This window comes from Ambystoma mexicanum, chromosome 1p (genome assembly GCF_040938575.1).
Source record: "Ambystoma mexicanum isolate Mex_15411 chromosome 1p, UKY_AmexF1_1, whole genome shotgun sequence".
Taxonomy (NCBI): Eukaryota; Metazoa; Chordata; class Amphibia; order Caudata; family Ambystomatidae; genus Ambystoma; species Ambystoma mexicanum.
The window spans coordinates 1,269,203,882-1,269,215,184 of NC_090921.1; the positions used below are offsets into that span (position 1 = coordinate 1,269,203,882).

The window sequence follows — 11,303 nt, forward strand, 5'->3', positions numbered from 1 at the left end:
GACTGCTATCACGCCAGAATATAGCTATCTATCTACCCAGGGAGCAGAGCAAGCTAAAATACCACAGAGACTGATACACAGAAAAAACTGCAAGAACTAGACATGTATCCTAACCAAAAAAGAGAACCCCCCCACCTAGCACGAGACAGCTAGAGCGGCACAGACACCCACATGCATTCTCGGGATGAGACTGCTATCACGCCAGAGTATAGCTATCTATCTACCCAGGGAGCAGAGCAAGCTAAAATACCACAGAGACTGATACACAGAAAAAACTGCAAGAACTAGACATGTATCCTAACCAAAAAAGAGAACCCCCCCACCTAGCACGAGACAGCTAGAGCGGCACAGACACCGACATGCATTCTCAGGATGAGACTGCTATCACGCCAGAGTATAGCTATCTATCTACCCAGGGAGCAGAGCAAGCTAAAATACCACAGAGACTGATACACAGAAAAAACTGCAAGAACTAGACATGTATCCTAACCAAAAAAGAGAACCCCCCCCCCACCTAGCACGAGACAGCTAGAGCGGCACAGACACCCACATGCATTCTCGGGATGAGACTGCTATCACGCCAGAGTATAGCTATCTATCTACCCAGGGAGCAGAGCAAGCTAAAATACCACAGAGACTGATACACAGAAAAAACTGCAAGAACTAGACATGTATCCTAACCAAAAAAGAGAACCCCCCCACCTAGCATGAGACAGCTAGAGCGGCACAGACACCCACATGCATTCTCGGGATGAGACTGCTATCACGCCAGAGTATAGCTATCTATCTACCCAGGGAGCAGAGCAAGCTAAAATACCACAGAGACTGATACACAGAAAAAACTGCAAGAACTAGACATGTATCCTAACCAAAAAAGAGAACCCCCCCCCCCACCTAGCACGAGACAGCTAGAGTGGCACAGACACCCACATGCATTCTCGGGATGAGACTGCTATCACGTCAGAGTATAGCTATCTATCTACCCAGGGAGCAGAGCAAGCTAAAATACCACAGAGACTGATACACAGAAAAAACTGCAAGAACTAGACATGTATCCTAACCAAAAAAGAGAACCCCCCCACCTAGCACGAGACAGCTAGAGTGGCACAGACACCCACATGCATTCTCGGGATGAGACTGCTATCACGCCAGAATATAGCTATCTATCTACCCAGGGAGCAGAGCAAGCTAAAATACCACAGAGACTGATACACAGAAAAAACTGCAAGAACTAGACATGTATCCTAACCAAAAAAGAGAATTCCCCCACCGAGCACGAGACAGATAGAGCGTCACAGACACCCACGTGCATTCTCGGGATGAGACTGCTATCACGCCAGAGTATAGCTATCTATCTACCCAGGGAGCAGAGCAAGCTAAAATACCACAGAGACTGATACACAGAAAAAACTGCAAGAACTCCACATGTATCCTAACCAAACAAGAGAACCCCCCCCACCTAGCACGAGACAGTTAGAGCGTCACAGACACCCACATGCATTCTCGGGATGAGACTGCTATCACGCCAGAGTATAGCTATCTATCTACCCAGGGAGCAGAGCAAGCTAAAATACCACAGAGACTGATACACAGAAAAAACTGCAAGAACTAGACATGTATCCTAACCAAAAAAGAGAACCCCCCCACCTAGCACGAGACAGCTAGAGCGGCACAGACACCCACATGCATTCTCGGGATGAGACTGCTATCACGCCAGAGTATAGCTATCTATCTACCCAGGGAGCAGAGCAAGCTAAAATACCACAGAGACTGATACACAGAAAAAACTGCAAGAACTAGACATGTATCCTAACCAAAAAAGAGAACCCCCCCCACCTAGCACGAGACAGCTAGAGCGGCACAGACACCCACATGCATTCTCGGGATGAGACTGCTATCACGTCAGAGTATAGCTATCTATCTACCCAGGGAGCAGAGCAAGCTAAAATACCACAGAGACTGATACACAGAAAAAACTGCAAGAACTAGACATGTATCCTAACCAAAAAAGAGAACCCCCCCCACATAGCACGAGACAGCTAGAGCGGCACAGACACCGACATGCATTCTCGGGATGAGACTGCTATCACGCCAGAGTATAGCTATCTATCTACCCAGGGAGCAGAGCAAGCTAAAATACCACAGAGACTGATACACAGAAAAAACTGCAAGAACTAGACATGTATCCTAACCAAAAAAGAGAACTCCCCCACCGAGCACGAGACAGATAGAGCGTCACAGACACCCACATGCATTCTCAGGATGAGACTGCTATCACGCCAGAGTATAGCTATCTATCTACCCAGGGAGCAGAGCAAGCTACAATACCACAGAGACTGATACACAGAAAAAACTGCAAGAACTAGACATGTATCCTAACCAAAAAAGAGAACCCCCCCACCTAGCACGAGACAGATAGAGCGTCACAGACACCCACATGCATTCTCGGGATGAGACTGCTATCACGCCAGAGTATAGCTGTCTATCTACCCAGGGAGCAGAGCAAGCTAAAATACCACAGAGACTGATACACAGAAAAAACTGCAAGAACTCCACATGTATCCTAACCAAACAAGAGACCCCCACCTAGTGAAGAAGAAACAGCTCGGGAAGCACAGAAACTGACCCGCAGAACACAGGACAGCTGGAGGTCCCCTGGTGGACACCAGCCACTGAGATCAAGTGATTCCTTTGCTATTGTGCAAGATTACTCCAGCTCACCTAACGGGATGCCTATGCGCTACACAGCAGACAGACCAATCTGCCTTGTGTCTCTGATGCTTCCTGGGCTTTGAGATGTGAGCCACTCTTACCTTAGGGAGTGAGGGCCCATTTGGTTTCCTCCAGAGGATGGAGGCTCTTCTGACCATCCGCAGAGAGGGGGTGTCCCCCTAGGATCCTCAGACGCTGTAAGTCCTTTGAGAGTCTCCAGAAGGTGGACGTTTTTGTATTTATCCTGGAGAGGTACACGTCCCTAAAATGGCTCTCAGAAGCTGGTCCTCAGAACATGCATATCACTCAGAAGTTGGTGGTCATCAGACGGTGGAGACTCCCTGAAAAGGTCCACAGAGGGTGAGTTACTACTCCACTCCTTCCTCAGATAGAGGAGGTTCCTCGACCTCAGTAGGCAGCAGTCTCCCCAACTTCTCTGAGAAGGTGGAAGTTTATCTGAAGCTCCTCGGTGTGGGAAGTGTGAACCAACTGGGTACTCCCCAGTCTAGGGGAAGTCTGAACCCATTGAGTTCTCGTCAGTCTGGGAAAGCTCGGGTCTTCTCTGATAGCCTGAACCCATCTGGTGCACAGTGGTGCGGTATGTCTGTAAACATCCGCTTCTCAGCCTGAATCCTAGGACGCTCCTCAGCCTGCACCCCTGTGCACTGGGTACCCCTCTAATGCTCCACAGTCGGTTTCATATGACAATCCCCAGTGTGCATCCTTCTGATAAGTCTCGGACAGTATCTGTCAAATTCTCCTCAATCTGTACTGTTGGATGCTCCTCAAACTGTACCCTTCTGATAAGTTTCAGTCTGCATCTGTCCGATGCTCCTCATTCTGTACCCTCGGATACTCCTCAATCGGTACCCTTCTGATGTGCCTCAGTGTGTATCCCTTTGACTCCCCTCAGTCTTTTCTCCTTTGATGCTCCTTAATCTGCACCTCTCTGATGCTTCTCAATGTGTACCCTTACCTGCTCCACAATATGTACCCTTCTAATGTGTCTCAATCAGTATCTCATTAATACTCCTCAGTCTGTACCCACCGATATTCGTGAAGGTACCTCTAATGCTCCTCAATCCTTCTGATACTTTGAAAACGGAACCCCTCTGTTGCTCCTCGGTCTGTGATACCCCAATCTCTACTCTCCGATGCTACTCACTGTGTACCCTTCTAATAAGTGTCTAGCAGAAACTGTCGGATCCTATTCTGTTTTTGGCCTCGGATGCCCTTCAATCTGTACTCCTCTGATGGTCTTCAGCATGTACGTGTGATGCTCCTCACTGTGCCAAATTCGGGTAGGTTTCTGGGGGCAGCCTCTGGTGCTCCCCGGTCTGTGAACTCTTATGATTCTCCATTCTTCTGAGGCAGTATATGACCCTCAGTTTGTCCTCTGTGTCCTCTGATGCACCTCAATACGTCCGATAGTTGCAGAATATACCAATCTGGTGCTCCTCAGTCTCTACACTCTGTTGCTCCTAAAAACCTCTGATATGCTGCAAGCGGTACCCCTCGGATATTTTTCAGCATGTATCTCTCTGATGCCCTTCATCCTGCGCTATGTGATGCTCCTCACTGCATGAACCTCTGGTGAGTTTCCAACAGCAGTCTCCGGGTCTCCCCAGTCGGTAACCTCTGATGCTCGTCAATCCTTCTGATAAATTGCATTCTTGGTTGAAAATCTTTATCCTCTGATACTCCTAGGTCTGAACCTCGGATTCTCCTCACTGCCAGTAACCCTCAGATGAATTTCCGACAGCAGCCTCCATGGCTCCGCGATATGTAACCTCTGGTGCTCCTCAATCCTTCTGATAGATTGCAATCTAGGGTTGTAGTCTGCAACCCTCTGACGGTCCTCAGTCTGTACCTTTTGATGCTTCTCAGCCTGTACCTCTGATGCTCCTCACTGCGTAGCGCTCTGATGAGTTTCTGGATGTAGCCTATGGGGCTCCCCAATCTATAAACTCTGAGGCACCTCAGACCTTCTGGTACCTTGTAGTCTGTTAGCCTCTATGCTCCTTGGTCTGAAACCCTTTGAGGCTCCTCAGTCTGCACCCTCGTTTTCTCCTCAATCCTCCTGATACATTGCTTTCTGGGGTTGCAGTCTGTAACCCTTTGACGGTGCTGAGTCTGGACCTTTTGGTGCTTCTCAGCCTGTACCTCTGATGCTCCTCACTGCGTAGCCCTCTGATGAGTTTCTGAAAGCAGCCTCTGGAGCACCCCAATCTGCAAACTGCGATGCAGCCTCCCACTTTCTGATGCCTTGCAGTCTGTAAGCCTCTGTTGTTCGTTGGCCTGCAGCCCTCTGCTGCTTCTCAGTATCTTCCCTCTGTTGCTATCGATTGGGCGACCTCCTGCTGGTCCTCAGAACCCTCTGATGCTCCAGCAGTCTGTTCCCTCTGACGTTCCTCAGACCGCCTAATGCGACGCAGTACGCGCCCCTCTGACGTCCCTCAGTCTGTCCATCGGACGCTCCTCTGTGTACGCAGTTAAGGGTCCGCGAGGCAGGGGCAGAGACGGGCGAAGACAGTGCGCGAGCTCTGGGAAGCTGAGGGCGCGCCTAACCACTAATGTCATCTTTGAACTTAATTCTCCAGAATGGCTGGGGGCTCATAAAGGAGGGGGAGGCGGGGCTGTAGCTGCAAGTCCGAGGTCATCAGGCATGCTCGGGTGCCTGAAAAGCGGGCCGAGCAGAGCTGTGGCAGTCCTGTCACCGCCAGGAGCGACCCGAGCGCGGGCTGAAGAAGAGGGGAAAGGGACAAGGAGAGCCCAGAGAGCACACGACGAAAGGGGGGTTGGGAGGGGAGTGAGAGGTTGGAGTGGCGAGGGGTCGGCTCATAGAAAAAGAACACAAAACAAGCAGTAGTAAAGACAGTAAAGAGAGAAAGGTAACGAGGCGCAGGGGAGGGGAACTGCAAAGAGAAGGGAAAGCGAGAGGGTTTTTGTCAGCAGTGCAGTCTGTGCAAAGTCATGTTGGATTGGCAAAAATGACTTTGCACTGACGTTGCACTGAAAACATACCCTTTGCACAGTTCCATGAACCAGGGTTTGTGTTGGCAGTGCAAAGTCACTTTGAACCGTGCAAAAAATTCCACGAATCGGGCCCTTCGAGGGCGAAAGAGAGAAACAAATGGAGCTGGGTTTGGTGAAAAAGAGGAGAGGGCAGGGGAAAAAGAGGAGAAAGCTTCATGGAGGAAAATGGTAGAGGTGGAAGGGCAGCGAGACTGCCTAACAGAGGAGAAGGGGCCAGAGCTGGAGGGAGGAAGAGACAAGAAGCAACAGGAGAAAAAACGGAGAGTGCTGACTGGCGAGAAGATGGGGGATAATGGTACATGGCAAAATAGAGGGAGGAGAGATTGATACGGTCAGACGAGAGAGAAAGGAAGGACGGGAAAGGGAGAACGAGAGTCAGATGTGAAAGAAAGTAGAGATTTTTGGCAGTACGGTGGAGCATTTTGCTGGAGGAGAGGCCTCCACCTTACAACCAAAGTTGTAGTACGACAGTGTGGCAATGCGGCAGCAATGCAGTCAAAGCTACCACTGCATTACCACTGATTTTTTATGCACCGCCCTACTAGTAACGAGGCCCTTAGTCTTTCGTTTCAAGTTACAGAGGAATGGAAGAAACTATCAGAGGCATCCGAGCGCAGGGAGTCCTGTCCCAGCAACCACTTCCTCAAGGTACTACTGAACCCCAACATCAGGTGGCCGGGTGAGGGCTCTGTTAGCTCAGATGCGTCTACAGTTTCGAAAGAATTGCCAAGTCCCGTTTTTCGGTGGACCGGGTAAAACCTCCACGAGTATTCGACCTCATGGAGCCCTGGCTTGGCCACTGCAGGGACATGGATCCGGTCAACCATCTACGGATCTGGGGGTTAGAAAAATGTAAATGTTTGGTGTGGAAAAAATGACCCTATTCCACCCCTCTCGGCGTGCATTCACCCTCGCTGGGGTCAAAACATGGCCAGAGTGCCCTTTTCTTTCAGTTGTCCATTGCAAGTTTACTTCTCTGCATCCATGGCTCCTGCATCAGATCTGCTGATCCACTATTGGTGTTGAAATGTTGTGATGGCGGGACCTGTGAATATTCGTATATATCTGCAGCTCCCCACCCAGCTAATCAAATTCGTTTTTTTTTAAACCATTCAAATCTTTTTACATTTAAAAAACAGATATGCAAATTTGACTTTCACAATATACTAAAGTCAAAATGCATGTTTTCAGATTTTTGTTTAAAAAAATGCTGGATGGATTTTCATGCTTTTAGGACCAGACAGCCTATCCTTGCAAAGGTTTGGTGCACATTTTGTCTAGTTTTTTTTCTTTAGTTCAAAGCAATAACTACCTATAGGAAAAGTAATGCCAAAGGTTGACAATTGCGCATCTACAAAGACATATTATAGAGGTCATTGTAATCGATGGAACTTAGATACTGTTCTTATACCACGCATACCTCTCATTTCATCTAATACATTTAGCCTTTTCGTTGACCATTAATAAGTCATGGGTAAACCCCTTCCGATATTTAAGAAGGGGGACAGAAGTAACCCTATGAATAACCAACCGATATTAACGTTTAAGATATGCTAGAACGGCGTATGTTACGCCGGGAACGGCTAGCATTATTGTAAATGTTAAAGAAGGCAGAAAGATAGTACTTTTTTTTACAATGAAAGGTACATTAAAAGTGTTCCACTGTTGCATTTGAAACGCAACATGACTGCTGTTACACTCAGCTGGTGTGGCAGAGGGTGGGTTATTCTTAAATGCCTCAATGTGGGTAAAATGTACACTCGGAGCGCGTGCATTGCGGGTGAAGAAAAGGAAAGCAATCCTCGCCGGAGGGCCCCAGGGCTCTGCAGCCTTGTGACCAGTGATGAAAGTACAGTCTGAGCTCTTGTCCTCCAGCCCCCATCGGAGGGACCCAGGGCTCTGCAATCTTGTGACCAGTGATGAAAGTACAATCTGAGCTCTTGTCCTCCAGCCCCCATCGGAGGGCCCCAGGGCTCTGCAGTCTTGTGACCAGTGATGAAAGTACAGTCTGAGCTCTTGTCCTCCAGCCCCCATCGGAGGGACCCAGGGCTCTGCAATCTTGTGACCAGTGATGAAAGTACAATCTGAGCTCTTGTCCTCCAGCCCCCATCTGAGGCCCACAGGGTTTAATGGAACTCCTGGAGCCAGACAAAAAAAACACTGCACCAATGCAAGTGCAAAGTGGCACCGTATTAGCAATAGGGTAATGTTTGCCCTAGCGCAGAAAAACATGCACCTTCAATGCATTTTTGCAGCAGGGTAGGGTTTGCTCTAGTGCTAATATTGAATTATATTAGCACTAGGGCAAACTTTGTCCCGATGTAAAAATGCATTGAAAGTGCACTTTTTCTGCACTAGGGCGAATTTTTGTCCTAGTGCTTATACCATGAAAAATTGCACTTGTCACAATGTTTTTTGCACTAGAGCAATAGTGCTAATACGGTGCCACTTTGCACTTGCACTTGCACTGGTGCAAAGTTTCTGTAATCTGGCCCCTGGAGCATTCACAAGAGCCCTGTCCCCAGAGGCATCACAGATCAATCAAATCTTACAAAATATTTCAAGTAAACTGTGGTGCTTTAGTTGGGACTTTCTTCCTTGCACTTTCCACCTCTGTCACCTCCCTCTCTTTTTATTTTGCTCCCTCAGTCTCTCCAACGTGCACATCCAACTTTCAACTGTCCTGCTCCTGCTACACGGACTGTGGTAATGCAGTGGTAACTTGGGCAGAGGTAGCTTTGTCACCACTGCATTACTGTTGCACTAACAGACCACCGTACTACAACTTTGGTGGTAAGGTGGAGAATCTTTCTACAGCAAATCCCCATGGAGCCCATGGGGTGTACACTGCCTACCAGCACTTGTAATTCCACGGGACCAGTGTTGGTAACGGTAATTCCATTTGGTGGTATTTCAGCAGATTTACCACTGAAATGCCACCAAACTTGTAATGAGGCCCTAACTCTCAAATGTTAATAGGACAAGGGTAAACCTCCTGAGGTAACCACCCGCATTAAAAACATATGCCTGTTTTTTACATCAAGGTTGCGCTACATTACAGTTTAAGTTAACCAATATACTGCCCGATGCCAACCTTATGTCATGCAGTTTCACAAACACAACAATCAACCATGATATACAATCATTAGAAGAAAATACACTTTCTGTTGGTACTGTTATCTGTGTTCAGTTTGAGATATTTTCCCTTTTAAACATAGCAATTGTCTGCTTTCGGCTGTTTCAAAAAGGTTGACAAATATTGCCACTTTTGTTTAAGTTTCCAACCACCTGCCATTTACTGCGTGTCTCACGTTCTGGTCCTGATGATCCCAGAGCATAGTTGATTGATGGATTGATTGAGTTGTTATTTATTATTCGCCTATACACAAGTGTTTCAAGGCGCAGCAAGGCAAGGAAAGGGAACAAAGGAAGGACAAGACAAGCGATCTTACTCTGCCTCGTGACATTCAGATTGTGCAAGTGCCCAAACGGGAAGTGCAGTGGAGAAGCTTCAGGGGGAAGTGCAACCAGGGCAGCGGGCTGTGAGTTAAGTGTGAGGGAGGCTGCGACAACTGGGTGCAATCCCAGCCAGGAAGTGCAAGGTAGACCAGGTGGCAGTGCAAGGTGGGCCCGGCGGCAAGTGCAGGAGGACTGGTCCGGGGGTGGGGGGTCTCGTGCCCTGTATGACTCAGAGGGCACCAAGCAGCCAGTCAGCAGAGTAGGAGGAGCAGGAGCAAGGGTAGGTTAGCAGGGGAGAAGGAGAGAGAAATAAGAGGAGAAAAGGAAGGTCTTGAGGAGCTTCCAGAACGTAAGGCGATCCGACTCAAGATGGAGAGTGGCAGAGAGGCCGTTCCAGAGGGAGGCGCCTGCAGAGGAGAGAGCTCTTCCCCCCACTCTCAGCTTAGAGAAGCAACTGACCCGCAGAGAGTTAGAGGTAGGTGAGTGGAGGGCTCTAGAAGGAAGGTATTCAGGAAGAGAGAGCTGAAGATAGTGAGGGTCACTGCGCCAAAAAGCCTTGTGGACGATGCCGAGGGTCTTGAACTTGATCGTTGCAGCCACCAAGAGCAAGTGGAGGGATTTCAGGCCCAGAGAGATGTGATCCGTGGGCATGAGGCCAAGGATAAGTCCTGCGGTCCGGTTCGAGATAAGTTGCAGAGGGCAAAGAGTGGAGCTAGGCAGATTGAGAAAGAGGATGTTGCAATAGTCCAGCCTAGAGAGAACCAGGGCTCTGGAGACAGTGAGGTTCTGGGGTAAGGTGAGAAAAGGGAGAATACCTCTGAGGATGTGCAGCTGGAAGTGGGCCTTCTTGATAAGGTCTGTGATGTGGGGAGAGAAGGAGAGAGTGAAGTCAAAAATGACCTCAAGTATTTTTGCCTCACAGGAGGATAAGGAGGGTGAGGGGAGAAGGCCCAAGGAGGGTGGCTAGAGTGAGAGAGGAAAAGCGGGAGCAGGGGCCCAATGAGGAGGATCTCTGTCTTACTGGCATTAAGGCAGGGATTGTTTGAGGCACACCATGTCTGAATAGTGGATAGACAGTCAAGAGAGCTGTGTGTCATCCGCATAACAGTGAAAGTTAGAGGAGAAGGTAGAGATCATGAGAGCCAAAGGGGCCAGATAGACATTGAAGAGCCAGGGTGAGAGGATAGAGCCCTGGGGAACACCACATATGGAGAGTTAGTAATGGACCTTTCCCAAGATCTCTCACACTGAATATGTCAAGGCTTCTCTTTCATAACAGACATGATGCAGATTGTATTTACACAGTTTTAACAAGTTGCTCCCCTTTTACTTGTCAGAAGGTAGGAAATCACATTTATTTCTAATTTTAGGGATATTTATTACGTAGGGTGATGGTTGGTGTCCCTCGAATCGACATTCACACACTACAATTGCATTTGTATGGCACAATCGAAGTACTGCCTAGACTTGAAGGAAATATTTTGTGTTGCATCTTTTAGTTTGCGACCCTGTCCCTCTTCCATGTATCAAATCAACACATAGAGCATGAAGGTGCGTCAGGCACTTTTAATGCCTGTCTTGCTTTGTGTGCTCATTAAAGTTGAGGAAGCAAATACACAGAAACTGCGACACTTGGTTATAAAATGTTGTGCCTTAAGTGGCCATACTCGTGGCCTGGAGAGCTGTATCAAATCTGTCCCTCTGGCCATATGTTGCAGCCTTCACATAGACCATGTACCACATGTATCTATCAAGTTATACGTTTAATGTTGCTGCCACACCCCCTGTGACCAGTAGACGGGCGTGTGGTGCTCAATGATGGTGCCCAATCAAGAAACACATTACAAGAAGGTAATTGGCACACAACCAGCACTGTTTCTGGGTTTGTAATAAAAAAGGATGTTCATTTATTTCATGACAGCGTTTAGATGATAGAAGAAAAATGATTTGTTTCACCGACACAAAGCTTATTCGTAGTTTTATAAATACTAAGAGCTGTACACTGAATTAACATTTTGGACACGATTCGTGGAAAAGTGCACATTTTTCCCACAAAGGCAGCACGCCAATAACGTCACTGCGCAAGCCTGCATGCA

The 11,303-nt window shown here is 48.1% G+C and overlaps 1 protein-coding gene across 2 annotated transcripts in view; it reads right to left on the reverse strand.

The window, feature by feature from the left end:
* Positions 1–5,407, reverse strand: part of LOC138452812 (paired box protein Pax-6-like) — a 244,547-nt gene extending 239,140 nt beyond the window's left edge. Inside the window, exons 1-2 of one of the 2 annotated variants that reach the window (XM_069605155.1) lie at positions 4,876–5,407; positions 2,814–4,582 (exon numbers count right to left, since the gene is read on the reverse strand). The gene's annotated coding sequence lies outside the window, so the exon portion shown is untranslated. Of the gene's footprint in view, positions 1–2,813 lie in introns of both variants that reach the window. The other variant, XM_069605153.1, reaches the window with a different exon arrangement.
* Positions 5,408–11,303: the final 5,896 nt, after the last annotated feature.